Raw genomic sequence first — 27350 nt, 5'->3', positions numbered from 1 at the left:
ATCAGGCCTGAAAACAAGTGTTGCTTGTACCTGGATGAGCATTTCACGGGCCAATTGATAGTGTTTTAGTTCTCTTGTAAGGAGTTCGTACATTGCACCTGCGAATTAATTCAGAACAGTGTCATGGGCGAAATCTGTTATGGGGGATTCGAGCATGGGGGTATAACTGACCCAAATTAAGTGGTTAGTGATAATTAAGCGTGATAAGGATACTTATGTTAGAAAAGAATTGTGCATGAACACTCATGCTCATCTGTATACTGATTGACCACTGTGACACGTGCGGGCTGAAAGCTTGCAGTCATGAGGAAAACTTAATCCTCTTATTGAGCACAGGAAATGGGAGGTCTCTATTTGGGGTTTGTTTCTATTGATGTGCTTGTCTATGTTGCAGGTATGTTGAGCAAAACAAGGCTAAAAATGCATTAAACATACCTGGTCAAAAAAATCCACAAACAAACAAAAAAACATAAGACATAAGGAAAACACAAGTGAAAGTATTTTTGGTTGTTTTGTGTGGGTGTTTTGGTGTAATACATACATGTTGTGTATCAAGGCACACATAAAGACCAGAGAAGAACTCTGGGTATATCACTACTACTTCTACTCTTCCCCCTTACTCCTTTAATACCGGGTCACTTCATGAATCTTGGAGCTGGGCTGGTAGCCAGCAAAACCCCAGTGATCCTGATTTCCATCCCTATATACAAGGAGACCACATCCGCTTTTTAAAATGGATGTCAAAGATTTGAACTCAGTATCCTCATGCCGTTTCAACAACAACAACTTACCACTGATCAGTTGTCCTGGCCTGGTGATTTTTTAATAGGAATATTAAAAACTAATAATAAGAGAACAGTTAAGCTGACAAAGGGATGGTGGTGAGAACCTGCGATCCAGAGTAAAGAATACATAGTGACCTTTTCGCTTCATAACATGCAAGAAGTATTATTAGGGGAAGAGAAACAGTGAGTGACGCGGTTTCAGGGTAGAGTGAGTGACGTCTTCCAGGAAGAGTTTGGAAACTGGAGAGAAGACAGTGAGGTTAGCAGAATGGAAATATTTTGACATTTGGTAGAAAGATTTTGTTTCCAGGGCACATGGGAATATCACGTGTTAGGTCTCTAGGTAGAAGTAGTCTGTGAGACACAAGAAATCGTGTTTCCTGCACACTCTGATCCAAGGAAATGCAAAGGTTATAGGAAGTTAAAAGAGTGAAGAAAACATAAGAATACTGAGGTCACCTAAGACATAAATGCAGAGGCAAAAGAAAGTCCTTGAAGCTCTTCATACATCACATTTCTCATTTTTATTTTCACAAAATCAAACCCCGTAACCTTGTTAGTCTGACCTTCACACAGGTCATGGAATGCCACATAAATGCCCGTGCAGGTGTGGCACGCACACACTACAACACACGCAAACACACACAACCAACACATTTTAAATATGATAGAATTAAATAATAACAAAAATAGGGGATTGCATGCCTTTACTCCCAGCACTCAGTAGCGAGGGAGGCAGATTTTGTGAGTTCAAGTGCAGCAATATAGTGAGTTTCAGAAGATCGCCAGGTCACATAGTAATCTCATCTAAAAAACCGAAGAAGGAAGAAAAGAAAAAACAGAAAAAGAGAGAAGGAAGACCTTGAGAATTTGTTAGTGGACAAAACCTTGCCAATAGGGGGGTTACTGTGCCATGCGCAGATATTCAGGCCTCCCGTGCTGGAAATCAAGGCTGCACAATTCTCCCCAGGAAGATTTTTGACTCTTGAAGGGAAAATCGGAGATGCGTCACACTGCAGAAAAGTTTGTTTATTATGGTTGAGGATGTCAGAGCCTAAAGAGCGGGAGCCCATTTTTTACAGGTTAGTGAGTCTGCACTGTGAATTGAGATGGATACATGTGGGGAAGTGATAATGTGCATATCAATAGGGGTAAGGGAGGGAAGGATAGGGAGCCAGTGCGGGTGGTACCCGCCCCTAATCACCAGCCACTCGCGTAAGCAGAGCAGGGGATCTCTGGGTTGAGCGCCAGCCTGGTCTACAAAGCGAGTCCAGACAGCCATGGAGCCAGGACTACCAATAGAAACCCTTGTTCTCCAAAAACAAATAAGAAACAAGCAAACAAAACACCAACAAAAAGACAAAAGGGGTAGGGGCATATATTTCAGCCAAAAATGAGGAAAATTACACAAAGTTTGTATTTTTATTTCGGGAGTACAGGATCTCATGTAAGCCCAAGGTACACTGTGTAGCCAAGTGTGACTTGAACTCTGACGCTTCTTGCCTCCATCTCACAGTCGCTATAATGTACGGGTACACCCATACGACTGGTTTTGCAGTAACTGGAGGATGGGACTTAGGACTCATGATGTAGGCAAGCACTCGCCAAGGGGTTCCATTTGGCATCCACTAAACAAGTTATTTGAATCATTCAATTCATTCCTTGGCACAAGGATCAGTAAGAAGGAATCAGGCCCAGTTAATGTCAATGCTACAGTAGGGACATTTTTAAATTGTATGGTCATTTTTTTATTTATAGTACACACAGGTGAATAATTATGTGTGGGTCCAGAAGTCAATATTTGTTGTATCTCTATTTTTACCATGGTGAGTCTCCAAATGCAGGTGTGGTTTAATAAGGAAAAAAAAAATGTCTCCATAGGCTCATGGTATTTGAAATATTGGTTTCAACTTAATTAGAACTCATTAAGAAAGAATTAGGAGGTCATGTTTGGAGAGAATTTTCCTCCCAGCCCCAAGCTCATGGAAAAAAGATCATGAGACCACAAATATAATAACAAATACCTAGGCCTATAGATCCAGGCCTGTCTCTGACTAGCTTATACTTAATAATAGCCCATTTATACTAATCTACATGCTGCTATGTGACTGGTTGCCTCTGCTCAGGTACAAACACATTTTGCCTTCTGACCATCTTCCCCAGGGAATCTCCACACCCTGGCTCTATTCTACAGTCTTTTCTTCCTGCCAGATGTCCTACTTTCTATTCTACCTATTTCTACCTTGTTTGTTTGTTTGTTTTTAATTAACAGGCAATGCACCCATACAATATACAAGATATTCTCTCTATAGGTATGGCCTTGTTGGAGGAGCCCATTAGGGATGGGCTGTGAGACTTTAAAAGACTCGCTTAGTTCCACTTTCTATCTATCTGCCTCTTAATTGTTCATCAAGATGTGAGCCCTCAAGTATGCCTTCTCTTTGCCATCGTGGACTCTAAGTCTTTAAAACCAAAACCTAAATTAATCTCTCTTTATAAATTTCTATGCTTGTGGTGCTTTAAACACTGCAATAAAAAGTCACTAAGAAGTCAGGTCCAGCTTTGGTGACAAGTACCCTTACCCAAGGAACCATCTTACTGGATATGGACAGATATTTTTTCAAAGTGTTTGTTTGGTTGCTTGGTTGCTTGGTTGGCTGGTTGTTATATAAGGAAGGGTCTTATTATGTAGCCTTAACTAACCTGAAACCTGCTGCGTAAATCAGTCTGGCTTCAAACTTTTAGCAATCCTTCTGTTTCTGCCTCCCAAAAGCTGGAATTAAGGGCATACATCACCACCCCTGGTTTCCAAGTATTGACATGCAAAACTGCAATGGCCTTTGTGCAAGGTTTCTAGTACCTTTCTGAGGCTCTCTTTTAGAAGTTATTTTTATTATCAGGCGTCTCACAGGTGAAGGCACAAAATGGACGTTTAATAAATATGGAAAGAGTAAGTCGGACAACGACTGGAAGGATAGACATTGCATAATAGTGGCAGAGTTACCACACTATGTATGTTCAAGCCGCCCCCACAGAAGACAGATGCAGGAGTTAAAAGATGTGCTATTCAGCATAGTGACTTATGCTTATAATCCTATCATTTGAGAGGCTGAGGCAGAAGGATCACAGGGAATTTGAAGATGGGGTCTAGGTTGCAGTGTAAAGAACTGATGAATAATGATAATAATAATGATAATAATAATAATAATGATAATAATAATATAATAATAATAATAAATGTAAAAATTATGTGTCAGCCTTTGAGGGTTTGGACAAGAGAAGGTCTTTGGGCGAGGGGGGGGGGGAGCAGAAGAGAACATCAGTGAATGAAAATGAGCGGCCTCCTGCTTTATCCACAATAGCCAGAAAACTAGAAACAACCTAGATACTCCTCAACTGAGGACTGGATGAAGAAATGTGGTATATTTACACAATGGGATACTACTCAGCTTTAAAAAACAACGACATCATTGCAATTTGCAGGCAAATGGAAGGAATTAGAAAAGATCATCCTGAGTGAGGTAACCCAGACACAGAAAGATTCTTATGGTATGTACTCACTTATATGTGGATATTAGCCGTACAGTACAGGAAAACCATCCATGCTACAATCCACAGATCCAAAGAAAGCAAGGAAGGCCCAAGGGAGGGTGCCTGAGTCTCACTCAGAACAGGAAATAAAATAGGCATCTTAAGTTAATGGAAGGAGGGAACTGGGTGGGAAAAGGGGTAGGGAGGGTAACAGGGGTGAGGATCAAGTGAGAGGAAAGTTGTGTTGGAAGGAGACCAAAAGAGGCAAGGGAAATAGGGGATCATCTATGAGGCAAGGAAGGCTCCTGGAAGCTATGGGGGTGACCCTAGCTGAGACTCCTAACAGTGGGGGAATACAGAGCCTGAAGTTACCACTTCAGAGCCAGGTGGGACTTCCAGTGGAGGGAAGGGGACAACAACCCACCCATAAAACCTTTGACCCAATATTTGCCTCATTACAAGAAGTGTAGGGATAAGGTGAAACAGAGTTTGTGTAAGAGTATGGGAAGGATTGAGGGAGCCAGAGGAGTCAAAGACACCACAGGAAGAGCCAATGGAGGCTCACATAGACTGAACCACCACCAAACAAAACATGTACAGGCTGGCCTAGGCCCCCTACATGTATGTAGCAGATATACAGCTTGGTCATCATGTGGGTTCCTTAGCAGTGGGAGTAGGGGCTGTCTGTTCCTATCTTTGGATTTCTTTCCTGTAGCTGCCTCATGGGGAGAATATGTGCTTAGTCCTGCTGTGACTTTGGGTGCCAGGGTGAGTCCGTAAACATTGGGGACCTCCCTTTCTCTGAGAAAGAGATGGAATGGGGGATTTGGTGAGGGTGGGACTGGGAGAAGAGGAGGGAGGGATGGGATCAGACTGTAAAGTGATTAAGTAAATAAATAGAAGGAAAGAGAAGAAAGAAAGAAAAGAAAGAAAGAAAGAAAGAAAAGAAAGAGAAAATGAGCTGCTCCTAACTATGGTTGAAGAGCCAAGAGAGAGAGAGCAGGTAACCAAATGGCTGGTTTATCTAGGTTCAGAGGCTTGTGTAGGGGAAATAAGCCCAGCCCCTGCAAGGGAGAGGTTTAGGGGTGTAGGTAGAGGAGTAGGGTGGGTGGGGGGGGTTGGGGTGAGGAGAAGGGAGAAGTGCCTAGAGGAGCCAGAGATACAGTGTTGGCATAATGTTCTGTGGACTGTGCACAGTTTACTGTTGTCACTCAAATGTTGATTTGTCCACCCAACTCTTTGGTTTCAATCAGGACATCACATTGTGATGTTTATTCTAAGTCGCTCCTGTTTCAAGTTTGTGTAAACATCTCACAATTTGTTCTCTGTATTGCCAATAAACAAACTAGCCAATGATAGCAATAACAGAGAATAGGGAGGGACATCCTGGTCCAGTGAGGGGATGACAAAAGAAAAAAGGCAGGAGAGGATGGAATCAGGAGGAGAGACCTGGAAACAAAGGAATCGAACCGGGCCTAAGAGATAATTTAAAAGCAAGCAGAATGTGGGAAATCTGAATGGAAGAAAGTATACTAGAGTGGAGGTTTAGGATGGAGTAATTATTGTGCAGCATTGTGCTGTAGGCTAATTAAATAGTTCCTAGTCTCTCTGTGTGATTATTTGGGTATAAAGCTGATTAAGGAGTAACCGCTGATTTCACTAAAATAATAATTCGGTATTGAATATTAAATAATCCTTCAACAATAGTGAGCGAGAGTTTTCCTGGGTTTCTTGGACACTTAACAATAAGATACTATTGACTGAGGACCACCTGATATAAACACTGAGAACTAAAATTAGGGTTTTGTTTTGTTTTACAAACCAGTAAGTATCTTAGCCACTGAGCCAGCTCTCTAGCCTTTGTTTTTCTAGTCCTAGGGTGGGAGCTCAGGGCCTTGCTCTTGCTAGGCAAGGGCGATAATACTTACAGCCCCATTTTTATGTCGTTTTTTATGTTTTAAAATACAACACTTTAATTAATTTTTGAGCACTTCATAGAATGTATTTTGATCATATTCATCTCTCTCATCTTCCTCCATATTTATCCTTATGCCCACAGATAAGTAAAGCTCTCACCTCTCATCAAAGAAACATCTATTTGCAGCAGTTGGAGATGACCATAGAAATTCACAACTGCTCAAAATGCAGAAAAACAGCTGACTGTGGAGTGCTTGTCTATAGTGATCTTTTGTCAAGCTTAGGCAACTGTTAGAGACGTAGCATAATAGATTTTATGTGTTAGAAAAGCTCCAATCTCTTGACAACTTATTTATATACATGACTATTTAAATTTATTTTAATTTATATATTCATTTTTACATCCTGATTGTAGCCTCCTCTTGGTCCCTCTTTCACACCCTCCTCCTCCATTCCCCTGCCCTTCTCCTTAGAAAAAGGGAGCCCTTCCACATCCAGTTGCATCAGGACTGAGCTCATCCTTACCCACTGAGGCCAGGGCACGGCAGCCCTGTTAGACAGAAGTGATTGACGCAGGCAACACCATCCACGTCATATCCAGGACCTGTTCAACTTACTATGGGACCCACATGAAGATCAAACTGCCCATCAGTTACATATGTGTAGGGGCCTAGGTCTAGCCCATGCTCTTTGGTTGGTGCTTCCATCTCTGTAAGCCCTTATGGGTCTAGGTTAGTTAACTTTGTTTGTCTTCTTGTGGTATTCTTGTCCCTTCCAAGTCCTTCTATTCTTCCCTCCAACTCTTCCTCAGGACTCTGGAGCTCCACCTAATGCTTGTCAGTGAGCCTCAGCATCTGATTTGATCAGCTGCTAGGTGGGGTCTCTCAGAAAACCGTTGATCTAGGCTTCTGTCTGTAAACATAGCAGAGTGTCATTCCCATGACATACCTCTCAGGTTGGGCCAGGCATTGGTTTGACATTTCCTCAGTCTCTATCTTTTATATCTACACATCTTATAGCCAGGGTAAATTTTGGGTTGAAGGTTTTGCAGGTGGATTGGTGTTTCCCTCCGACTACTATAAATCTTGCCTGGCTAGAAGGTGGCTTCTTCAGTCTCCATGTCTCCCAATGCTAGGAGACTCAGCTAGAGACATCCCCATATCCTCTCAATAGCCTACCAGGTAACAGGTCTCCAGCTTGAGTTCCTATTTCTCTCCAAGCCTTCTCCCATGCCCTCCTCACTCTCCCTACATCTAACCCTTCTACCTGGTTTCCCTCTCCACGCCCTCTCCTACCCAGTTCCCTCTCAATATCCCCTTCCTCTGTCTATCCTATTTCCTGCTTTCCTAACCCTGGCCATGACCAATCTACTTAATTTTCTCTCAGCTCTGGAATCCTCCAGAAGCTTCTGAATATTGTCTCTATCTTATGCACAATAAAAACCTTCCCCCTAATAGTGAATTGGCCATGTCCAATTCATTATGGCAGTTTCTTTTCTGTGCCCCTTGACATACATATTTGTTCTTTTAGCTTTTCACTGTGGCATGATGTGATCTACTGTCTCAATCTTCTGCTCCTTTAATTCCCCTCAGTAATGAACTGTAACCTGACATTTTAAGCCAAATAAGCCTTTTATTCTCTAAGTTGCTTTTTTGTTGTTGTTGTTGTTTTTTCTGTTTTTTTTGTTTTTCAAGACAGAGTTTCTCTGTGTAGCCATGGATGTCCTGGACTCACTTTGTAGACCAGGCTAGCCTTGAAACTCACAGTGATCCACCTGCCTCTGCCTCCCAAGTGTTGGGATTAACAGTGTATACCACCACACCCGGCCTCTAAGTTGCTTTTTATTAGGGCATTTTATCACAGAAACAGAAATGAAGCTAAGACACCAGCTTGGCTACTTTTTCAGATCTAAACCAGTGAGAGCTTATTTCAGAAAAATCAAAATGAAATAAACTCATATAGCTTCTGCCTTCCTGCCTGAGAAATGAGGTCTAAGATTGTCCCTGAACTCTATGTGCAATGGATACATGCTCATGCACCTCCACATATAGACACACACGGATAAGTCCAAAACACACACACGCACACGCACACGCACACGCACACGCACACACACACACACACATTAACCCATTGTATAACTTGATTGATTGATGCTGGGGTGTCTTGATGTCAGAGAAATTGATTCAATTAATCACTGCAGGAGTCTTTTTTGTTGTTGTTGTTTTTGTTTTTTTGTTTTTTTATACAATTATTTATTTCTTTTCTTTAATTTTATTAATTTATTCATATTACATCTCGATTGTTAGCCTTTCCCTGTTTGCTCCCATTCTTCTTCCCTCCCTTCCACTTCCCCCTTTTCCCCTCCCCTATGTCTGTGATTGAGGGAGACCTCTTCCCCCTATATATGCTCTTAGGGTATTGAGTCTCTTCTTGGTAACTTGCTATCCTTCCTCTGAGTGTCGCCAGGTCTCCCCATCCGGGGGACATGGTCAGAAAAGGGGCACCAGAGTTCGTGTGAGAGTCAGATCTCACTCTCCACTCAATGGTGGAGAATATCATGTTCGTCAGCTAGGTCCTGGTAGGGGTTCAAAGCTTACTGCCTATATTCTCCTTGGCTGGTGCCTTAGTTTGAGGAGGACCCCAGGACCCAGATCCACTACAGGAGTCTTGTAAGTATGATTTTGGTTATTTATTTCTTTGAGAATGGTACAGTTATAGAACAAATGACTATGGTATGCTCCTAAGTGACACAGTGTTCATGGGTCAGTAGTTTGTGCAGATTCTGTTGGACTGTGATTCTGAGTCCTATGTTACCCCATGGAACATTCTGGTGGGGAATGAGCTCTTGACTGAGAGTGATTGTGTCTGGGTGTGGACTGTAGGTCAGTGCTGGGTGGGTCAGAGTGTGAGTCACTGCTGCCACAGGCCATTAGTATTAGTAACATGGGAGTTTGCTCTCTTACACTGCCTTCCTCGGAGATGCCGGCCCCTTGAGTTTCAGGAAAAGGGACAGCTTGAATCCCAATGACCCTGAACTGCTGAAAGTCCTTTTTCTGCAGCTGCTGGGTGGTGTTCTCAGTTTTAGCATACTTAGAATGACTACTTGAAATCCAACCATGCAAAACACAATTATACTTGTTCCACACCTTAACTTTCCTTCCACCTGATACTTAACAAACATTTCCTTCTTCCTTGGGTGATGGGGCTCCACATGAAAAAGATAGAAATTTAGCCTGGGGCTGGTGAGATGGCTGAGCAGACACAGGTGCCCACTGCCATGTCTGATTACCTGAGGATGATACACAGAACCCATACAGTGAATGGAATAAGATAATTCCTAGAAGCGGTGCTCTGTGCGCCACATGTGCACAGTGGCATATGAATGTGTGTGTGTGTCTCTCTGTGTGCACACATGTGTGCATGCACACAGACACATACATGAAGAGAGTGAATATAATGTAATTTTAATGTACAAATAATAACTTCATCTTATTTTAAAACCTACTTTCCTAAAGGATCTTTGGATGTCCTTAACACTCTGAAATAGTAACTAATTGACACCTATATCAAATGATACTGACATAATCCTGACATATTGTAAACACATCTCCGGGATGCATATTTACAAAGTACAGCATAATGAACTATTATTATGTGTCTTTTTAAACTTTAAAAAATATTTTTAGGGTCTAGGACAGAAACACAGTCAGCAGAGTGATTGCTGAATATGGGTAGACCTCTAGGTTCTGTATCCAGTGCCATTTGAACTAGAGGTGTTGGTACAAAGCTGTAACCCTATTACTCTGTAGGTGGAAGCAGGATGACCAGTAATTGAAGGTGCTACATGAGACCCTCTCTCTCACAAAGTATTTCTTAAAGATGTTTATAAAGCTAAGCATATTGTCACAACCCATCAATCCCAGAGACATTGATATCATGGTTTAAATCCTAGGAAGCTGTTAGTGCAATTTTAACCACTGTGAAACCTTTCAGAAGTAGGGCCTGGCTAGTTGTAACAGGGCAATGATGGCTCCCTGAGATCAAGTTCAGCCTTTTTATTCACTGAATCATCTCAATGGCCCTATTTAACTTGATTTTTTAACTGGCTTGTAGAGGGTTAATGGCTTAACCTAGCTCTTAGCAACAGGATCTCACCCTAACCCTTAACCATTCAGGTAACAAACTGAACCATAGGTACACTTTTCTAAAGCAATGGAATGCAGTGGGTTTTGTGTTTTGCTTTCGTAGATGTGTTAGTCTTGTCTAAGGACAGTTTTGGGGAGTCAGTATTATCATTGACCTGATTTTCAGACAGGGTCTCACTTGTTGTGCCTTACTCCACACTAGTGAGCTTCTCTCACCACAGGAGTGCAGAGGTTATAGTAATCACCTCCAGCTTTTTTTTTTTTTTTTCCCATGGGTTCCAGGAATTGAACTCAAGTTGTCAGGCTTATGTAGCCATTTCTTTTACCCATGAATCTATCTCACTGTCCATTATTTTTTATTGTCAGTACAGAGTCTCATGTAGCTCAGGCCACTTTCACACTCACTATGGAGCAAAGGATGACACTGAATTTTTTGTCCTCTTGCCTCTGTTTCTTAAGTGATGGTATTGTAGGCATGTCCATTGTATGCAATGCATGCAGTGCTGGGGATGGAACCAACTACGTCATGTATCCTGCAGGCACTCTACTACTGTTCTACATGTTGATATTGATTTTTTTTTTTTTTAAAGAAAGCTACTTATTATGGAGTGCCAAGTAGCTTGGCACTCAGTATGTATCCCAGGCTAAGTTACCACTCGTGGTGCTTATCCTGCCTCAGCTTCATGAATGATGGAATCACAGGTATACACAGCCACACCTGAATATCCTCTTTAAACGAAGGTAAAATAATTGCAATCAGGAAGTAGTACCAATAATCAGAATAAGGGTTATGCAGGGTTGAACACTGATTAGACTGTGTTCATAGTCCACTGTGTTAATGGTCTCCCTAGACTGTTGCAGTAGAGAGGAACCAATATATTATTCACGCACACCTGCAAATCAACCAGTGTACAGTGAAAACAGTAATTCTAAACAAATCACGTCTGCATCAGACATATACAGATTACTTCTTGTCCCTACTCCCTAAAGGAGGCAGTTGTTAAATTACATAGCTTTTCATTGTTTCCAGTATGGGGTCATATAGAGACTAAAGTCTATGGAAAGATACATGTGATCAAAGCCAAATGATATGGTATTTTAAATAATAACGTACAGATTTACTATCTCTAGAAAATTCTGGAATCCGTATATTGTGTGCAGCAAAAGAAGACTGGCTGTATTATGTATGAAGAGGGAATTTCTTAAAATTTGTGATATAGAGTTTCTGCTGCAAAGATGACAATTAAATGTGGTTCTTCTGTGTTACAATCTTTACTTCTATTTTAGCTTTAATTGTGTATATGTGATCATATGTATTTATGTTTGTGAACATGAGAATGGGTACCCATAGAGGCCACAAGAAGGTAACAGTTCCTATGGAGCTGGATTTACAGGCACCTGTGAGAGAGACTGTCATGGGTGTTGAAAACTGAACTTAGGTCTTCAGCAGGAGCAGCAAGTACTCTTAATCACTGAGCCATCTTTTACCTGCCTACAAGCCCACTTAAAAGATGAACAACAACAACAAAATCCTCTGTACTTATGAGCATTAGGTAACCTAAAAAGAAAAATTAAAAACTACAGAATTTAGGGCGGATGAGATAGCTCACAGGGTGAAGGTCTTTCCTGCAAAAGACTTACGAACTGAGTTTGACTCTTAAGTCTTAGGTGATGGTCTTATGCCGAGATTACCCAGATCACGAGACCCCCCCCCCAAAAAGACCACCAGGACTCGATACCGATGCAATGTACACAGGGTCCTGTATCACGGGCTCAGCGCTTCGGATCACCATCCTTCCTGATGCGGCAGGATAGGAGAGTGATACCGGAGCTTCAAGGGTAATGGGTTTATATGGAAAAACTGTAATTAGGGATTGAGATCACAAGGAAGTAAGGAAAAAAAAAAACATAAGCGGGGGTCTTGAGTCTCAGAAATGTAGACTTTCAGGCAGGTTGGGTCTAGGAGGCTGAATCTCTAGGGAAGTCCTGGCAGGTGTCATTCCCAGACAGCAGGGAGAAGGGCACCTAGAGGACAAGTTCTCATACAGACCATCATTAATTACAGAATATAAATTACATATAGGATATGGGATTAATTTTGCCTCTACAATGGAAGACGGCAACCAATCAAATGTCCTCTTTTACATAGTTGCAGTGACATGCCCACACCCACACACATTAATAATACAATAAATACATAAATAGATAGAATTTTAAAAGTCACAGAATTAAGGCAAGAAGACAAACCAGGGAGGGTATCAGAGAAGCCCAAATCGGATTGTTGTTAAAACTCAAGCTTGATTTTGTCCACCAGGTTCCTGGCATCCATTACTACGGGTAAAACAAAGACAGACTCACCCTGTTTTGCCTTAGGGTCTCAGAAAATTGACCACGTATCCAGAAACACTTGAACAAATCAAATTTACTTCTGTAAATGTATGCAACATTGTAACTGAATCAGATGGTCGAAAAGGACACCCAGTCCCACTAGATTTTTATGCTGCACCCCTCTGTAGGTGGGGAGCACCCTTACTGAAGGGACTGAGTAAAGATGGTCATCAAACCGGAACCACCGGCTCCTTTGGTTATAGGCTGACATCAGAGTAGTGGCTCATGGGAAGTGGTTAGCCAGAAGGGCTGAGGCCTGGCTCACGAAGTCCAGGAAGAGCTGGGGGAGGGGACAGTACTGTGAAGACAGACAAAGAGACAGCAGCCTCAGGTTCCTGCCTCTCACCCCCCTGGGGATGTCCAAGCCAATGCCTGCAATTTACTTAAAGACAGGAAGAGGAAGGCGATATAGCCACAGATGCTCATCTAAGGGGTGGGGGTGGGGGCTTCCAAGCCTGGCCCCCTTCCCGCATTTATCTGCACTGTTTGAAGTGGCGGTAGGAATACAGGAGCTAAGCTCTCAAAAATCCTATTGGTTAACGTTTCTAGCAAATTCCCTAGACACATCTTTAAGTGACTACCAAACAACCCTTTCTCAATTAAAAATTCATTAAACTACTAAAATCCCTCCCATGCACTTTTTCTTGCAAATCAGATTTTTGTATAAACAAACATAGTAAGAAAAAAAAAAGGAAAAAGATATTTTCAATGGAATTTGCTTTTAAGTGATAGTGACATGCACTTGGGGTCGGTGGGGGGAGTTCTCATTTGTGTTTGAAATCCCAAATTAATGATCACGATAAACTGTTATTGCTGGCACTGGCTTTACCCCAAATGGCTAAGTGGCAGTGTCTGACCCTCTTCTCTGAGTCCTTGGTAGGTTGCCCCAATCCTCCCCTAGTCCCCACCTTTTCCCTTTCTATTGATTTGGGACAGCCCTTGTCAACATGTCAGTCACAGTAGGAAAGGTAGTAGAGGTCATAGTGCATGGGGTTCAAGGTCACAGTGGGCAGCGGAGCAAGGGAGATCACAGTGAAGTAAATCAGATCGTTCCCTCTGCTCAAGTCCAGTGCTACTCATGACAGACAATCCAGGAAGCGATTGCAGTGGCAGTGGCATCCTTTCTTGTCCGCATTTATCTGTGCTGTTTGAAGCCTTGTGACACAGAGGCGGTCTGATCACATTGCTGGGCTGCCTGCTGTCTTCTGGTTGGGAGATCCTGGTTGGCCTGTCGAAGTGGGTTCCTCCTGCTCCTCCTCAGGGCTGCCACTGCCCAGGATCCTTCTCTGTGCCTCTGAGTACTCTGCCTTCCGCTGTGCAAGGTACTTGACCAGAAGGGTTGCCATGCAGGTGGAGTTGGGGCTGCTGACCACACCGTTGCTGGTGGGCCTCTTGAGGAAGCCTGTAGGGGGGACCCATTGGGGAGGCTATTTGGATTTCCCAGCAGTCTGCTGCCTCCTCCTAGCTGTCAGCGACCTCCTCCTTTAATCTTCCATCTTACTTGCCACTTGGAACTTACATTCTTATGTGAACTAAAAAAACAAACAAGCAAAAAAAAAAAAAACAAAAACAAAAACAAAAACAAAAAACCAAAAAAACAAAAAACAAAAAAAAACAGAAAACAAACAAACAAACAAAAAACAAACAACTTAAAAGAAACACTATTGTAATTGTTAAGAATGAGTTTATGCTTTAAGCTCATGCTTTAAATGATTAGACTAATGTTGCCAAGTCTGTTAAGAATCCACTGCATAGAAAATCAACAGGTCCCTATTTGAAAGAGTTCACTGGAGACCAAGGAGATGCAAATTGTGGCTGACTGATTTACTCTATAGCACTTTGGAGGTAGATGTCACTTTGTAAGAAAAAAAAATGGCACATTTCTGTTAAGGTTCCCAATAGGGAACAAAGAGGACAGCACTTAAGGGCTCATCAGTAACAAAGTCGATTTCAATATCACCTGTGCCCTGAACCCTGGGCCTAGCAGCCAGAAGAGAAAGATACAGGCAATAGAAAGTAATTGCATGTGGGAACTTCCTGCATCTCAGGTTGCTGGAGAAACAATGCTCAAGCATGAAACCATGAGCTTCCCCATTGTTCAACGCTATGTGCCTATGATCTTAACCTTTTTGCATGCTTTAATGTATCCTATCCCTGTGGGTTTTTGGCCCATAGGATGCTTTGCAAATGTTGAATTTTAAAAAGCTTTTCCTCTCATTCAAACTCACAGCATCTCAATGTCTACTGAAGCTATTAATCTCTCAGGGACAGGGTTCCGTGTGTGTGTGTGTGTGTGTGTGTGTGTGTGTGTGTGTGTGTGTATGACAAATTCCATGTAAAGAATAGTGGAGCATGCATGGTTCAACCTCCAGCACACACGGGGTACAGGGGGCTCACATCTGTAATCTCAGTATTTGGAAGGTGGAAATAGGAAGAGGAAAAGTTCAAGGACAGCCTCAGGTATTTAGCATGTCTGAAGCTAGTTTGTGCTATGTGAAATCCTCTCACAGGAAGAAAAAATAAAAGGGAAGGAAAGACAGTGAAGAGAGGAAAAGAAACCTATGGTTGGAGGAGGGGGAAAGAAAAGACCTATGAGAAAGCATTTTATCCTTCTGAGCCCCAATATCTGTAAGCCTGCCCCCAACACACACACACACACACACACACACACACACACACACACACACACACACACCCCACTACCACCATCACCCCAACTGCCACATGCTGAGCCTACAGTTTGCAAGATGTGTATTTGCTTGCTGGAGATATTTATTTGCTTTGTGTACGGGGAAATGATTCTTGGTGACACTGATAAGTTATCATATCTACGCTGTTCATACCTGCATGTTATTGGCCTGGGTTCAGTTCTGTCAGCCTGGATATGACAAGGCTTATCCATGATGGTGACAATTTCTTGGGAACATCCTAATGATGTCATCACACATTGTAAATATTCCAAATAAAAAACATGTTTAATATAGCTAAAGTAGGTGAGTAGGGAAGAAAGAAGATATTTCAGAGATTTCAAAGTTAGCATGTGAGATGTTGGGGAAATAGCTTACTTGGTAAAGTACTTGCTGTGTAAGCACAAGGACATAAGTTCAGATCCTTGCACTTATGTAAATGCTGAGCACCATGGTTTATGCCTATAACCCTAGCACTAGGTACTGAAGAATCCCTAGGCCTTCCTGGCCAGCCTGGCTAACGAAATCAGTGGTTTCCAGCCTATATGAGAGAACCTGTCTGAAAAATCAATCAATCAATCAATGAATAACGTGGAGAAGTGATTGAGGAAGACACTCATTATTGACTTCTGATCTCCACTCTACACACATATGCTTATGAACATGTACTTACACGTGTTCATGAAGCACACACAGTGATTAACGTAAGAAAGAAGCCAATGAAACAGAGAATTGGAAACTCCTCCACATCAAGACTAATACATAACACAGCATGCATACAGAAAGCACATGCTCTGTGATTGAAGCCAAATTAGTGATGCTGGAATATAAAAGTTATAACCCTTTGTACAGAGTTATACAGGCATAACAGCCCAGAACATGAGCCTCATAGTTTACCGACACTGTGAAGTATTAATTCCTTCTCCTTAACAGCAGTTCACAGAGGGGTGACCAGCTCCACTCTGTCACCCTCATCAGCCTCGGGTGTTCTTTTAGAGACTTTGACTCAACCACACTAGGACTTGAAGCTTCAGTGCAGAAAAGAATTTTAAGATGACCCATTATGAAGCCGAGTTGGTGATTTTTATTGAAGGCAGTTTAATATAGACTTAAGCATGAGTGTTAATAGAGAAAGACAGGCACTTGGGGAAGAAATAGGATACATTCAGGAACATGGATGTGGGCTTCTCTGAAAAAAAAAAAAAAAAAGAAACAGAAAGACAGTGAGAGACAGAGAAAGGAGGAAAATAGGGCATATTCAGGAGCATGGGTGTGGGCTTCCCTGAGAAAAACAGAAAGTGAGGGAGACAGAGACAGAGAGGATGCAGAAAGTAAGATTTGCAGAAAGATGTAGAAAGTAAGATTTGCCATAAGATAGAGTGATACTGTCTTGTCTTATTGGTAGATCACAAATTACCTTTTTGAAAATTACTAAGAAATCTTTCTTTCCTTTTACCCCCTTCTCTCTAATAAAGAAAAAAACCAAGGGGCCAATAGGGTTCCACCAGGGTTTAGGGTATGCACACTTTAAAGGGGGGTTCTGGTCAGATTTATAGAAAATTGCAGCTTAGAGCTGAGAAGCAAGAAAAGCCTTAAGCAGCCGCTAATACTTTTAGAATTCTTGCTTCTGAGCTTCAACCAGGCTTCAAGGTTAGGGATTCCTTTCTTTTCTGGTGTCTCCATAATTCTTGATGTTTTTTTATCCTGCCTCATCTTAATCATGGGTTTCGAAGGGAGCTATAGTTCCTTGACAGTGCCTTGTTACCCTGAACCTATATCTCCTTGCCTCCTGACTCTCAACTGCATGAAAACGTAAGATTTTTTAGATTCTTCTGAAAAAGTATTTTTGTAAGGCATCTTAGAGAGTAAAGTGTTCCTCTCTCCCTGCTGGAAAAGGATCTCTTGTGTAACAAACAAACAAACAACCTTTGTCCTGCAGCCGGTATCTTATGATAGCAGCCTTTTGACTTTGAAAACTGTACCCTGCCTTGTTTTGGTACCAGGAGTCATTCTGGCGTTCTTGGTCAGTAGGCTAAGTAAAAGACTCACTACACTCTTAATTGGCTTAATAAGTGTTGTGGTGTGTAACCTTCTTTCTTGCATTAGTCCAATCATATTGAACATAGATAGCCTAGAAAAAGATTGCCATTTAAGCTGCAGTTTCTACTGAGTGCATTGTGCTTTTGCAGTGATGCTGCATCTGAACCACTGGGACTTCAGCCATCCTAAACTCCTCACGAATAACATCCTGGCCCATCCTACCTGTGCCATTCTGGTATATCAGATCCCCAAGCCTTAATTTCTCTACCCGTGAAGTATCTGAGTGATCATTCACTTTGATAGTTGGTTATAAAAATGACTAAATCCATAAGATAAGAATTATCATATATACCAGGGACTTTGCTGCAAAGTTTCTCAAGTGCACAGTAGCCACTGTTATCTAGTGATAGAAATATCTTAGCATCTAGAGGAATTTAAAAATTTTTTAATGCAAATTGAGAGAGAGAGAGTGTGTGTACATGCCACAGCACACTTGGAGGTCAGAGGACAATTTTTGTGTTGGTTCTTGTCTTTTACCCTGAAGGTTCCAGGATTAAGAGCATAAGAGCAAGGGTCCTTATATAGTGCCAGTGAATGACTTCACTCATTCACATACACATACACTGTACAAACACACACACACACACACACACACACACACACACAATGTGATATATATATATATAAATATATGCTATATAGATGTTACAAGTGTGTGTGTGTGTATATATATATATATATATATATATATATATATATATATATATATATATATATATATATATATATAACAAAAATGTTCACTCAAACATTAAGGCCTTAGTGAAACTCAAATGTTATTAGAAAACAATTTATTTAAGAGAAATTAAAAGGTTGGAAAGAGAGGAAAAAAACTGCTTCACCTTAGACTACTCCCTTAGGCAGTGGTTGCTATAAGCTGATTACATTTCTCACATTACATTGGCTCATGGCCATGTTTACACAGAACTTTCCTTTACTACTAAAGCACCTTAGAGAAAAAAATGCAAACATAGCCGTTTAAAAGCAGCCATTTCTTTCTTTCCCTTTGCTCTCATTTCCTCATTTAAGTTTCATCTTGTAGTGCCTCTTTTCACTTTGGGTGAAAGATATACAGGCGTTCACATCACACCAATGAAAATATCCTCCTCTTTAGGCATGACTGGTATGACCCTACAACAAAACAGATTAACTGAAAAGGAACATGCAGTTTTAATATAAGTTTTATGTGGGAAAAAAGCCTTTGAAAATGAAGACTCAAAGGAATAGGAAAGCCTGTGCTATGTGTACAAGCATAAGACTCTCTCCCTCCTCTCCCTCCCTTCGTCCCTCTCCCCCCACCTCCTCTCTCTCTCTTTCTGTGTTATGTATTATGAGCATTTATGGCCATGGCTGCATGGATGTATATGTTTGTGACAAGGGAGGCAAGAGGACAACATTGTCTCTTCACTGAACCTGGAGCTGAGGGATTCAGCCCAACTGGCTGACCACTGAGTCCAAGGACTCCTCCTGTTCCCCCTTCCCCAGCACTGGGATAATGGGAAGTCCAGCTGGACCTGCCTTTTCCATGGGTTCTCTGCAACAACCTCAGCTTCTCATGCTTACACAGAAAGCCCTTCACCAGAGGAGCCATCTCCCCAGGCCCAGCCTGATGAAAATGTGGATAAAATTTAGAAGACTGGCTAGCCAAAAATATGATCCCGTGGTAATAAAGTTGAGAAACCTTATAAGATCTGTTTCTCCAAATTCATTCTTGTGTCCCATTGTTTTCAGAGATGAAGAGGATCCTTTAAGAATGTAGAGAAAATGAATAATTTGGAAGTAGTTTGGCCCCTGTCTTAGGTTTACTATTACTGCAATGAAACACCATGACCAAAGAACAAGTGGGGGAGGAAAGGATGTATTTTGTTTATACTTTCATATCACTGCTCATCATCGACAAAAGTCAGGACAGAAACTCAAGCAGGGCAGGAACCTGGAGGCAGGAATTGATGCAGAGGCCATACAGGGGTGCTTCTCACTGGCTTGCTCTTCATGGTTTGCTCAGCTTGCTTTCTGATAGCAGCCAAAACCACCAGCCCAGGTGTGGCCTCATCCACAAAGTGCTGAGCCTCCTGTATCAATCACCAATTAAGAAAATGCCCCACTGGCCTGCCTACCGCCCAGTGTTATAAAGGCATATTTTTACCTGAGGCCCCTTTCTCTCTGATGACTCTAGATTGTGTCAAGTTGACATCAAACAAACTAGGATAAACCCCTATGGTCCATGCATGATAAGCTCAGTCCCCAATATGATGATATTGAGAGATGGTGGGACATTTAGTGGATCACAGTGGGAGGTCATAGGGCCATTACTGTGTTGTTATTTAAAGTGAGGAAAGTAATCTGGCACTCTAAACAAGTCCCAAAGAGAGTTGTCTGCTATAAGACAGCTAGACCTCTGCTTGCTATCTGTCCATAAGCTCTATCCACTTGCATTTGCTCCCTCTATTATGACATTATCTTCATGAGATCTTCCCCAGAGCTAACATGATGCAGGCATTCTGTACTTGACCCCCTAGATGACTAAATAGCATCTTTATAAACTAGCCTGATGGGTCTTTTAGTATTGACTAATACAAAAGACTATGAGGTTTTCATGACATGTTTAAGGGGAGTAGAGCAAGTGGAACATGAAAAAGGATTATCTTCTTGCTACATTTAAAAATACCAAGACACAGTAGTTAGTGTTAGTACATCCTGTCCTTCATTAACATAGGAACTAACCTTTTTTTTTTTTTTTTTTTTTTTTTTTTTTTTTTTGTGGACTATGGGCTCTGAGATTGATGTGATAAATTGCTGGTAGGGCTATAAATGGACTTGAGATTGTCAGTAACGTCCTAAATATTTAAATGATTGATTAGGGACTGTGTGTATCCCCTCAAGAGCATACATTTATTTCCAGGATTAGTTCAGACTGTTGAGAATAAGATGTTGATAGAGTGCTTGCTCAGCATGCACAAAGCCTTGCATCCAATTTCCAGCACTCATGGTGATACACGCTGTTAGACCCGAGAAGAAAACATTCCCACAACTGCCTGATTAAGCAAGCTTTATTTACAGGAGCACAAGGGACTGGCCAGACAACTGTCTCCACCTAAGCTGGGATTTTAGAGAGCATCCCTTCACTGGCTTTTGAAGTTCCCTTTTACGGGGAAGGGTTGATAGAAAACAGCTGTCAAGATAATTGCTTGTTAGCACCTAGGCACCTAGACAGAGAATGGAGGTCTTGGGGCTTAAGGCTGCCAGTTGAATAGATAAGTGTGATAGAAAACAGATGTTGGGATAACTGGCCATTAGAAAAGAGGTTATAAAAATAAGTACAAGAATATATCATCTGGAAAGGAAGTTTGGAAAGTGATAACTGGGAGGATACATTTTCAGAAGGCAAAGGGCAAGCATATATCACAGACTCAGGAGTACAGCCAGCAAACAGGTAGGTATACATTATGGGATTCAGAATTCCCGAAATTTGTGGATAAATGGATTGAGCTAGAAATGATCATAATGAGTGAGTTAACCCAGAAGCAGAAAGAATCAAATGGTATATACTCACTTATATCTGCATACTAGCCCAAGGGACATGTCCCACAAAAGCCTTCACTTACCAGGAAACTGGGACAGAGGGGAGGGCATCCTATTGGGACTCTAAATGAGAGACGCATGGGAGAATAGCAAAATAAAAGGATCCAGAGGGTCCTAGAAATCTACAAGTAGAACAATATGATAGGCAGATTTGGGCCCAGGGGTCCCGCTCAAACTAAGGCGCCAGCCAAGGACAATACAGGAGGTAAACTTTAAACCCCTTCCCAGATCTAGCCAATGGTCAGAATATTCTCCACAGTTGAGTGGAGAGTGTGATATGACTTTCTCTCGTACTCTGGTGCCTCACATTTGACCATGTCCCCTGGAGGGGGAGACCTGGTGGCACACAGAGGAAGGACAGCTGGTAGCCAAGAAGAGACTTGATACCCTATGAGAATATACAGGGGGAGGTAATCCCCCTCAGGAACAGTCATAGGGGAGGGGAATAATGGGAAAATGGGGGGGGGGGGAGGAATGGAAGGATACAAGGGATGGGATAAACATTGAGATGTAACAAGAATAAATTAATAAAAAAAACAAAAAACAAAAACAAGTTCAGTGTAGATTGAAAACCATGGTTTGCGGGATACATTAGGCTTAGGACACCATCTTACTCTTTTAAGTTATAGAGACTAAATAAAAATGTTTAACAATGTGGCTCCTTAACAATAATGTGTCTCCTGTGTTAAAGGCAAGAAAGTTATGAGTTCAAGGTCATCCTCAGCTACATTGTTGTAGTACACCTTGCTTCTAGGAAGATATTTGTCTTATCTAGACTTGTTGCTGTTTGAAATACATAGAAAGGGAGGGAAAATATCACTTATATGTGATTGGAAGAATCTAATCTGTGGATACTGTTTAAACATCCTGCATACATAAGAAGCCTCTGAGAGCCAAGACTAAGTAATCCAAAATAACACTGCAAAAAGTAGTTCAGCCTTTGTGGAAAACAGTGTGAACATGTACAAAGGAATTGAAGTTAGTATGTTGAAAAGACAGTTGCTCTCTATGTTAATAGAAATACTTCATAAGGACAAAATAAACCTGAGTGCCCAACAACAGATGGATGAAAAATGAAAATGTTGGGTACAAACACAATGGGATGCTTTTCAGCCACAAAAAAAAAAAAAAAAAAAAAAAAAAAAAAAAAAGAAATGAGGAACCAGAGAGATGGCTTTGCCAGTAAAGATGCTTTCAGCCAAACCTGACAACCTTCAAGTTGTCCTCTGACTTTGACACATGTGCTGTGGTATGCACACTACCACCATAACACAACAAATAAAATGTAATAATTAAAAAAAAATCCCACTGTTTGCATTAACATGATAAACGTGAAGAAGATTACATTAAGTGAAATAAGCCAGTAAAAGAAAGACAAATCTCAAAGAATGTCACTTGTGTGTGGAATTTGAAGGGGATTGTTTGATTTCATATTTGCTGAGAGAAGAACAGGGGTTGTCAGAGGTTAGGGCCATCATTCACTGTCTGAGAATAATAATAAAAATACGGTTACATGAAAATAATATACTTTAAGAGGTCTACTTCATACCACAAGAATAGCTAGTGGCCATTATATTCGACTATTGATCTTCTTTCTTTTTTTGATGAGATGTATGTAACCTAAATTGGCCTGGAACTCACTATATAGCCCAGGGTTTACTGCACTTTTCTAATTACTGCATTTTCAGATTATTGGGGAAAAATCTGTGACCCCTACTGCTCTAGCCCACTGTCTCTATGCTTTGACATAGAGGGTCATATTTGAGGTGTCAGTCCAGAAGTTGCGATCTAAACTTCTTAAGAACTGAGACTATAGCTGTCCACCGTGAGCCCAGGAATTATGTTTTTTGTTTGAAAAAAATTCAAAAAACAGGAGACTGTCTTCTCAAATATCTACAGTGCTGTATATATGATATATACGTGTGTAGGAGTGTATGCTTGAAATAGATCAAACAGCATGGATACATATGAATATGTTTTCTCAAACATGTACTGTATACAGCAAAAACTATTAGCTTATCAAATCTGACTTTTTAATTTTTAAATTATCATTGTTATTATTATATGAATATTATTGTATCCTTTGCTTTGTGTGTATGGGTGTTTTCCCTGTATGTGTGTCTGTATTTCACATGCATGCCTAGTACCCACAGACGCCAGAAGAAGGCTGTGCAGCCCCTGGAACTGGAGTTACAGATGCTTCTGAGCTGTCACATAGTTACTGAGAATCAAACTCAGCGTCTCTGGAAGAGTAGCCAGTGGTCTAAATCATAAAGCCATCCTCACAGCCACCCATTTTTTTTTTTTTTACTTTTAATGTGCGCATATGTGTGGAAGTGTGTGTGTGTGTGTGTGTGTGGTTTGTACCTATGTGGCATATGCACACAAGGCAGAAGCGAGAAGAGCATTGGGTAGCCTGGCCTATCACTCTTTGCTTTATCTCTTAAAGCAGACTCTCTCAGTTCCTTGAAGATATTGTGCATAGGAGTGTGTCCATCATCTTTTCTGTGTGTTTGTTGTTGGTATGTAGAAAAGTTCGTGATTTGTACCAAGTTGATTCTGTGTTCTGCCACACTGTTGAATTTGTTTATAATTTTTGGAAAATTTTGGCCCAATCTGTGGGGTTTCTAATGTATATTAGTATCTTGGTACCTGTAAAGAGAGAGTTTCACTTATTCATTGGCTGTTCGTATCTCTTTTTTCCTTCTCCTGCCTTATTGCTTCAGCTAGTACTTTGAGCACAATATGAACAGTATTGGGGATAGTGGACATTCCAAAAAAATCAAGCTTTCTTATTGGCCTGGTGTTTGCTAATTAGGCTATATTTTTTGGCCAGAGAGCCTCAAAATTTCTTCTGTTACTGCCTCCCTAGAGCCAGGATTCGGGGCATGATTGCCCATGCCTGGCTTTTTACTTAAACTTAGGTCCCTGTGCTTGCATGCCTAGTGCCTTATCAACTGAGCCATTTCCCCAGTCCTTCCACCTACATTTTAACAAATGCTTCTATATTGATAAAAGGTAGATATTGCTCTTTTTCCAATATTGATGCAAACTACTGGAAAGACAAAGAAGACTCAAGATCAGTGAAGAATATACCTAGGTTACTCAATAAATGGTAGAACATGGTTCTTTGTTTGCAATGATGGGTGTCTGTCATGTAAATATTTTTAGGGATTACCCCCATGTGAAACTCATTTGTTTTCAATTTTTTTTTTTTAAATTTGTGTAAGAAAAAAATGATACAGATCCTTTTCCTTTCTCTCTTCTCCACAGGAGGAATTGTACACTTGGACTCCAGTACCGTGCAAGGCCTCTTTACAACCACAGGAATCCTGGGTGACAACCATGCAGCCACGTCTCAGCCTTTTATAGCGGGATTGTACCCTGAGATGCTCTATTCTGGAAGACCACCCAGAAAATACCCACTGCTCCAAGTGAGAAACATCAATGGTTCATCTGTGGATGGCAAAAAGCAGATGAACCAGAGAAAGCTCATCAGAAAGGCAGGAGCTAGCCCAGTCCCTTCAAAGTCACCTGGAAAGCCAATAGTCCCTCTGAGGCCCTGGAAGCCAGGTACTAGAGACCAAGGATGGGATCCAGGAGGCCAGAGACCCCCAAAGCATCCCTTTCCACATGATCATCTATACTTAGCACACTCAGGGACACAGCCGTGGCCAGACTCTCACTCAGGAGCAGACATAGTAAGTGCTTACCTTTTACTTTTTCAAGTAGACATTGCATCTACACCTATTGTATTCTTTTTGGCATTTTTTTAATATTTAAAATTGTTTCTAGCCAAAACCTTATTTATTTTAAATTTTGCAATATTAACCCTTGGCAGCAAGCCTTAGTGGTTTTTCTTTTATTTTCTTCTTCTTAAAAAATCTCAGCATTCAGAGCAGCAGGTTTCCTTATGTCATTTTCATACATGTTTAGTTTTAGTTAACACTCTGTTCCACTTCTCTCTCCAATCTCCCTGCCTCCCACCCCATGTAACCCTTTATAATTTTTACATGACATGTTCTATTACTTCTTCTATGTTTCTTCCTGAAAAGCTCTTTTACCATCTATCCTGGTCCCCTTTCTGGTTTCCTGTTAACTACAAACAATCCTCCACAAATATACATATATCAAAATTGGAAGTTAAGATGCACATTAAAAATAGAACATATCATATTTGTTTTTATGAAGCTGGGTTGACCCACTTATATTTTCCTGTATCTTCTGAAAACTTCATAGTTTTTGTGGCTGAATAAAATTCCATTATGTATGTACTATTTTATTATCTATTCACCAATCGTTGCAAATTTAGGACGATTCCATTTTCTAGCTTTTGTAAAGAGAGTAGCAATAAACATGGGTTATTATTGTATATTATTTGTATTAAATAATTTATTTAGTATGACATTTTATACATGCATTTGCTCCTTATTACTCTTGTTTGTACACCTCTTACAATTTCTCCTGGTTATTTCCTCTTTACAAATAATTCACATCTTTTTTCAAGGCTTTTTTTTTTTTTTTTTTTTTTTTTTGTAAATCTAGATTTCACATATGAAAGAAAACATTCAGTGTTTGTGTTTCTAAGTGTGGCTTATTTGATTTAAAATGATGACCTCCATTTTCCTACAAAACATCCAAATAACAAATTTTAATTTTTTAACAAAATAAATATATTTACTATATAATTATATCAGCCTGATGCCATGAAGTAGATTGATGAATGGCTTCATGAAGGGCCACATTCTGAGAGATGTGCCCTTGTTTAATCATGTGATTATCACAATCCACACTTACATAGTTCTTGGGGATATAGATTAATTATTACATGTGATTGTTCTTCTCCCTTTGAGATATTAATATGTGAAATTTGAGGGTATTTTTGAGTCCAGAGTACACAAGGTCTAATTCAGGAGTTAGAGATTGGGATACTCACAGTTACACAAAACAACTGAATCAGTAAAATTCATGGACCATAGAGGGTGAATTTTAGAGTTTGATTATGGACTCATAGATGGGAGTTCATGAGAAGGAGAGAGTGCAGAGCTCCTGTATAGATGTGCAGGCTCCAGGAAGTGGGGAACCATCTACTTCTAGTCTAGGAGGCTTATTACAGGACTTGGGACAGAAACTGGATGTGACACAGGGAAGAGGATGAACTGGTCAGTTGGCTGAGTGATGAAGAATAGTGAGGTGCCCAGTACATCTCTCAGTTTCAGTCACATCCTCACATCCAGCTTCCAGGCAAAGATAGCGATAAAATGAAACCGGGAACCAGAACTCCCCTTTGGCATTTCTTTCCTCCAGGAAGGACATTCTGAGAAGTGCTGCTTTTCAGTCCCTTCCTTATCTGACCTATTTTATTCTATTCTCACCAACAGGGTTTCACATGCCACAGGCTGGTCTCAAATTTGTTATGTAGCTAAGGATGGCCTTGAACTTGTGGTCTTCGTGTGTATATATTAGAAGTATTCAAGTTACTACTATTCCCAGTTTGTGGGGTATTAGGGATGCAATTCAATGCTTTATGTATGCTAGGCAATCATTCTACTAAATGAGCTACCCCACATCCTTCCACAGGTTTACTTTAATATTTATTTTATTTTAAATACTTTATATGTGTTTGTCTGTATTATGTATGTGCACATTACCGCAGCTGTCCACAGAGGTCAGAGATATCGGATAGCCCTAAGGCTAGATTTTCCAGCAGTTGTGAGCTACCTAGTAAGGATTCTTGATCGAAATTTAGATCTTGTGAAAGCATGCTCTCCTCTTAACTATTGGTACATCTTTCCAACTTCATGTACATGGCTTCTCAATGCAATTTAGAATGATGTTTTATTAGTTGGTGTTCCCCAGAGGAACAGAACTTGCAAAATGGGATTTATTAGAATATTTAACAGGGTATCATCCAGCTAGTCCAACAGTATCTGTCTACCAACAGAAGGTCAAAGAACTGAGTAGTTGTTTAGTCTGCAAGGCTGAATGTTTCAGTTTATGGTCTTCAGTATATTCCAGAATCCAGAAGTAGGCGCTAATGCCAGTGAAGGAATAGACCTGCCAGCGAGATGGAGAACAAGCAGCAAAGAGTGAAAACTTTCTTTTTCCATGTCCTTTAAATAGGTAGAACCAGAAGGTATGTTCCAGATTAAAGGTAGATCTTCCTACCTCAAAAAGATCTCAATTAAAGGTGTATCTTCTCACCTCGAAAG

General features: G+C 40.9%; 1 protein-coding gene across 1 annotated transcript in view; it reads left to right on the top strand.

Moving 5' to 3' along the window:
- LOC127198736 (mucin-16-like) overlaps nt 1-27350 on the top strand; it is a 234353-nt gene that overhangs the window by 981 nt on the left and 206022 nt on the right.

Source organism: Acomys russatus, chromosome 14 (assembly GCF_903995435.1).
Source record: "Acomys russatus chromosome 14, mAcoRus1.1, whole genome shotgun sequence".
NCBI classification, from domain to species: domain Eukaryota; kingdom Metazoa; phylum Chordata; class Mammalia; order Rodentia; family Muridae; genus Acomys; species Acomys russatus.
The sequence above is the reverse complement of the archived record's forward strand: the minus strand, read 5'-3'. Positions and strand labels throughout refer to the sequence as shown.